The following is a 7,071-nucleotide window of genomic DNA, read 5'->3' as shown; positions in this document are numbered from 1 at the left end:
ACAGATTAGGATGCTGGTTTAGATCGATTTTTAGTTTTCCAAAACAATGGTTAGTTACATGAAGTGGATAATGTGACCATATTATTGATTATGATGATTCTTTGTATTGTGTATTTGACCTGTGTATCAATGGTCACTGATACTTTGTTAAAAGTTAAGCAACTTTTTGATATAATTTGAATGAATTCTAACAAATGAAATATTTCTAAAAATAACAATCTGTGAAAGTTAAGGCCTGAATATTTGACCTCTAAAGCATGCAAAATTTTAGGGCAGATGTAAGGAATGGAAAATGAAGGATATTGATATACTCAGCAAATTGAGTAAAATGCATTCCAAGCTTGATCATAAGTAGATTGTTTAGACTAACTTGTTACTGGGCTGCTTTACTAAGGGTAGAGCCACCGGTTTGAGGGAATTGATCATTGCTTTCTAATTTGGTACTTGTGAGATCATAACTATAGTATTATGTTTTGTTTCTGCTTCTTACTACAAGGAAGACTTCAATAAGCTTAAGCAAGTCTGGGAGAAGGCCACCAACATTGCCACTGGCTTGGAGCACAGGGTGCATGGGCAGAGGCAGAGAGAGCTAGATTTATTCAGCCTCAAGAAGGAAGTGGGGTGGAGAGGTGGCGGTGGGTGTAGGGATCTAACTGCTGTCTTCAATGACTTAAAAGTTGGTGGTTATAGGGAGAACCATGTTCTTCTTCAAGGCACACGTGAAAAGGGCAAGAGGCAATTTTCACAGGTTACAGCAGATATGTGTACCAGAAAAATGCAAGGATGAATTCTTGATAGTAAGGGTCATCAGAAATTGGAACAGTTTCTCTGAAAAGATTTTGGAATTTCCATCCATGGAGGTACTCAAAACTCAACTGGACAAAGCCCTGAGCATCCTCTGAGTCTGAAGTTAGCTGTGCTTTGATTTGGAACTGGTACAGATGACCTCCAAAGGTCCATTCCAACTTAAATTATTCTGTAATTCTGTGATCTTTCTTTAATAAGGTAATTACTTTTCTGTAATTATTAAATGTGACAAATTTCATTTCCCTGGACATATTAGAGTTGATGGGAGTAACATCAGAAGTTCTTTCAATGTGGAGTTTGAACAATGGTTTGGGGACAGTTTATACATGTGAAATTCTAGGGCAGAGTGGAAAAGAAGTGTTTGTACATCTTTCCTAGGCTAGTAGTAACAAGTGGGCCCATAACTACTGACTATGTGGATGGTTTAGGGAGTGTTATTTCAATCCAAACTTCTTAGAGGATGTTATCTTTACATTATCAATGCTTTTTTGTGTTCAAAGACATATATCCTATTCCATATTCCTATCTCAAGTAATGATATAACATGTGTCAAGGTCTCTCTCGCAGTCCCTGGCTTGATCTTTGTTTTGCAGATCTTAGAGGCATCCCATGCATTTTAGTCTTTCTCTTGAATTGTTTCGTCCACTGTGCTGTCAGATCTATTGGGTCCTCCACAACTTGTGTTATTTTAGGTTTTAATGATGGTGCAGATTCCAGGTTTTGCTGTTTGTTTGTTTGTTTGTTTGTTTCTTCCCTTGTTTGTGTATAAAGCTGGAACCTCCTTATGTATCATCTATATGGCTGTCCTGATTTGGTATCATCCCCACAGTGTCAGGAATAAATTTACAAGTTCAGTCATTTTAGCCACTGACATCTTATATGTTTGATCACTGTGAATGGTTTAGCTGTGATGAATCCTTGTCATGGTACACTTGACTAGATGTTTGCATGTGTTTCCAATATGATTTTACAACATGCCACTTTTCCCATTTACATCTATGTAATCAGGTAAGCTGCTTCTAAGATTTTAATCAAGCAATATTCCAGCAATTTCTATGCCAGTTTTCAGAGTGCTGACCTATAATGTAGTAATGCGAAGTAGAGATGTTTTGAAATCTCCTTTCAATGCTTTTAACATTTTACACAAAACCATTAGGGACTGAATACCAGAAACTAAAAGTAATACACTTACAATCATACTCTTTTGAAGATTTAAACTCATAATAGTCAACCTGTAAGTCATACTGCTGCTGCAGTGAGTATGCCACATCTCAGAACTGTAGGTGCATGTCATGGTTTAACTCTAGCCAGCAACTAAGCACCACGCAGCTGCTCACTCACTTCCCCCCCCACCCAGTGGGATGGGGGAGAGAATTGGGAAAAGAAGTAAAACTCGTGGATTGAGATAAGAACGGTTTAATAGAACAGAAAAGAAGAAACTAATAATGATAATGATAACACTAATAAAATGACAGCAGTAATAATAAAAGGATTGGAACATACAAGTGATGCACAATGCAATTTCTCACCACCCGCCGACCAACACCAGTTAGTCCCTGAGCGGCGATCTGCCGGCCCCCGCTCCCCCCAGTTTCTATACTAGATGGGATGTCACATGGTATGGAATACCCCGTTGGCCAGTTTGGGTCAGCTGCCCTGGCTGTGTCCCCTCCCACATTCTTGTGCCCCTCCAGCCTTCTTGCTGGCTGGGCATGAGAAGCTGAAAAATCCTTGACTTTAGACTAAACATTACTTAGCAACAACTGAACACATCAGTGTGTTATCAACATTCTTGTCATACCTAACTCAAAAACATAGCAGTGTACCAGCTGCTAGGAAGACAATTGACTCTATCCCAGCTGACACCAGGACAGTGCATATTAGAGTTACACGTTTAGCAATTGCATTCTTTAATGATGTTATTTATGGAGGGCATTATTATGGGGTTGAAAAAATAAATTCATATTACTCTATTATTTCCAGTACTATTTCCAAACATATGTCAAGAGCTGAGTGGTGAGCTAATTTTTTTTGCTCTTCAACTTCTTTATAGGCAGTGTCTCTCTTTTTTAAAATATTAGATGCTGATGTTTTGCTTTAACCTTCATGGACCAGAAAGTTTTTTCCTTTTTACAGGGTATACTTGCTAAAAGAGACACAGCCCACAGTTTTATGTCATCTGGCTACTTCTAAGCTGGTTGCCTAGATGCTCTTTAGAATTGGGTAAGAAAAACAAACATCTAGGGCATGATTCATCTAACCTATTTTAGATGGCTACTTCAAGAGATGAGATGAATCTTATTCTAGAGATGATTTATGCTCTCCACTGACGGTAAAGAGAGCTTAAACAACTAACTCATAGGAAGATCTTTATGGTGTGGGTTGCTGAATTTGGTCTGATGAATCCTGGCCTTAGTCTCCTGATTTTAGACCTGAAATAACAGTTCTATTTTTAAAAAAAAAATTATTTTATTTATGCCAAGTGATTACTTCAAAACAGTTTTATTCTTACTGCCAGCTCACATTTACTCAGAATCATCATCTCAATGATATAGTCATGGATTTACCTGCTTAGAAAATCTAATATGAGGTATCATTCTCAAACTGTTTTCTTGTTTAGCTAAATCAGATACGCCATTGTAAGCTGAAGTCACGATGTTCTAGCACCCATCCTCAATGCACATTTTTCTATGTTTGGTTTGGGGGGGGGTTATGTAACTTTGAGGCAGAATTTAGAGTTGACTCAGCTTTGGCGAATTTTCAGTATATCCTCTATGTTGACTGTGTAAATTTCAGTATGGTTCTTCTTACTGTTGTATATGCTTGAAGTACTATCTAGGTAAAATCAACAGCAGGGGACTTTCGAAGATAATCTGTAACACTTTGTGAATTTCCTATTAAATATAGTATAATAAATGCTTATTTTAGCTTTATCTTTTAAAAATATTTTATTGCTGAGCCCTCTTTGACTGAACAATATACAAATAAATGTTATTCCAGCATTGTAAGTTGTAAATCAAATTGTTTTATTTAACTTCTGCATTCAACATAACCTTGAGTATTCTTTTTCTTCTCAGAAATGACTTTTTTGGGGGAATGAAGGCATTCTCATAAGAACATTTTTATTCCTGATTATTAGTTCAAGGCATTTTTTATGTGGATGTAAAGTCTTATACAAAGGACCAAAGCTCTATGAAAGATAAAGATTATAGTTAATAAATCTTTGGAGTTTTCTTTCAGAATTTATAAAAATTGTTTGCCAGTTTAAATGAAGCACTAAAAGCATAATGAAGTTATATTATTCATTTCAAAATGAAGCTATGTGGAGAGAACAAATATTGCCTGGTGATTGATAGTGCAACTCTGTATGTATCGGTTTGTAGCTAAGCATCGTTTCAAGTTGGGAGAAACAGTGTGGAACTACAGGAGTTTATTCCCTGAGACTGTCCTACTTAGTCTTCTTTTTCTTCTGTTTGATTCACAAAAATGTGCCAGTCACAGTAGCATCAAAACAATACAAAACAAAATTAAGGTCTCTTTCTGTGAAGAAATAGGTAAAAGCATTTATTAATTTCACAGAAGCCTTCATTTAGCCACCAGAGTATAAGCCATTTCAGATTTGGCTCAGGTTGATGATAGTGACTTGAACTGGCAGCTTAGTATAAATGTCATTCATAGCTAATTCCTAAGCCATCTGAGAATTTCTATCTTTCATTTAAATATCACTTAAACATTTACCTTTTAAATATCAGAACAATTAAACAATTTGAGATCACTATCATAAGTTATCTTTATCTTTAGGTAAAAATGTTTGTCCTCTAAAACATTTGTTGCAGATTAAGTAGGTGCTGCTGAGTTCAATTTAGAAATCAAGAAGTTCTGTTGGTTTGTGCAGCACAGAAAAACAAACTAGATGATAACCATACTGATCCTTCCCATTTCTTAAATATATTTATCTGCTTTTAATGAGTAGAATACTATATTAATAGTATGACAAAATAAATCTGCATACCACATCATTGATAGCATGTTTAAAAAAAAAAAAAAGGAAGACCATGAGTAATCAAAAAAGATCTTCATCTTTCCTCTTGCCTCATATCTGGTTAAAGAAAGAGATGTTACAGTCCATCACAACACAATTTTCATAAGCGGAACACTACAAGATCATGAAAATTTAAGTTTACTATAATTTTTAAATATCAGGGAAAAGGGAGGAAATTAGTTTCAGAAGTGTTTTTAAAATATATATTTTTTTAAATGTCTTCTAAGGTACTCATGTTACTTTGTCTAGAAGTTATTATCAGGAATTACTGGCATAAATTGTTAGTACTAGGAAGGAACTGGCTGATGGTAAGATTTTAAATCTGAAAAATTTGAAATATCTCTTTGTACAGGCCCTGACACACTTCTGTTAGCTCCTTCTTCCTAACCATATAAAGCTTTATAAAATAGACCATTTATCTTCTCAGATGTACCTTCTCAGGAACATCTGCCCGTCATACACTTCAGAAAAATCTGTTAGGATCTGCAAATCTATCAAATCATCTATGCTGAAAACCCTTCTTAAAACTTCTGTTTTCAATGAACTGTACAGTAAACTGCCATCTTTTAATTGTTAAGCTTCTGACTGCCAATCAACTTTACAGATAATCCTGCCCAAATCATAGAGAAACTTAATGTTTGCTGCTCTTTCCTTCAGTATTCCAGAAATATTACAGTTAATGTCCTGAGAGTAGAGGCCATCATTTTACCATGATGTTTGTGATAGGCACAATATAATGGGAACCTAGTTTAAAGGTCAGACTTGCAAAGTCAGAGACATAAAAATGCTGATAGGTGCCTTCTGTAAGTGAGAAATCAGACTTGGAGTCTAGTGTAGTTAGGCACTTCTGGAAATCCCCTCTGTTATTAAAATGTCTTTGGACCATTAATGCTCTTAGAATAAAAATATTAAATAAAACATTAAAAGAACACCTAGCATTTCCTCTTACCTATAAACCTATATGTCTTTTCTTTTACTTTTTAACTCCTTTTTTATGGATTTAGGTGTTGATGGGATTAATACTTGAACTGTGGGTACCTAAAACTTATTTGTAAGAATGTTTCAAATCTAACAGACTGCAATTTTTTATTTATAAGGCAGAATATTTGTTCAATTGAAGAAAAAATACCTGACAAACATTTGAGCAAAATTGGGGCATATATAATCTGCAGTGGAATATACAGGATAGCCTGGGCCCGTGTACGATGCTGTGTCTCTTAGATTTACCTGTTTATTTTGAGGTAAATCTAGGCTTTCTCACATAGTGGTCCAGTGAACTAAGTGGCTTCACCCTCAAAGGAGCCTAAAATTCTACAGGAGCCAGAGCTACAGAAACTGTGGTGCTGGTGTATGAAAATAATATGTAATGGATTCTGTTTCTCTGGGTACAGGCGAAAGTAGTAATGACACTATGTTTGGTATTAGACATTTCACTTAGTACTCTGTTTTATTCTTCAAGAAACAGATAAGTGACTGTGGAGGAAAGGAGTACTACATAAAACCATGTGTTGAGAAAACAATTATCTTCTCATTTAGTATTTTGATTCTAACACAGACATGGTGGTTTGGTTTTGTTTTTAGTGGGAATTACACTGTTTTCCTGTTTAGGGGCCTGTTTTCCATGGTACTAAAAAAAGCATAAGCATTTGGGCTGTATGTTATTGTTTGTCGCAAACCTTCAGTGTTATGAGAGAATCTGGCAGCAAGTGAGAGCAGTGTAAATTAATGTGAGGTGTATTCTGCACTTCTTTTCAGCCAGCACTCTGAACCTTAGGCAAACAGATGGCTTAGGATTTCTCTGAAAGATTCAGTGCTGCAAAATGAACATTTCTCAGGCTGTAATTTACTTAAAGCCTGATTTTTTTTTGCCTTTTTTTTTTAAATATTAAAACATAAAGGAACAAAAGTCAGTATGTACTGTTCTATTAAGACATAACATTAATATTTAGATCACAAACTACTTACTATCACTGTGACATTAAGTTTACTTAGTTATTATGCAAGCCACTCCTAATAGTTCCTCTTAGTATACTTAATTTTTTTCATCCATCAAAAGAAATAACTGAATATTACGATTCCTTAATTTTTAATGCAACAAAATGTGTTTATATGGGCTATAAAAACCTCAGGGCTAGCAGTAGGCTTTTGATAGATTATGTTCTCCATGGCTACTTGCCAGGTGATCAAAGTTGCCGATTCCAGCAATAACGTAAGCTCTTGAG

This window comes from Harpia harpyja, chromosome 6 (assembly GCF_026419915.1).
Source record: "Harpia harpyja isolate bHarHar1 chromosome 6, bHarHar1 primary haplotype, whole genome shotgun sequence".
NCBI classification, from domain to species: domain Eukaryota; kingdom Metazoa; phylum Chordata; class Aves; order Accipitriformes; family Accipitridae; genus Harpia; species Harpia harpyja.
Note: the sequence above shows the minus strand (reverse complement) of the source record.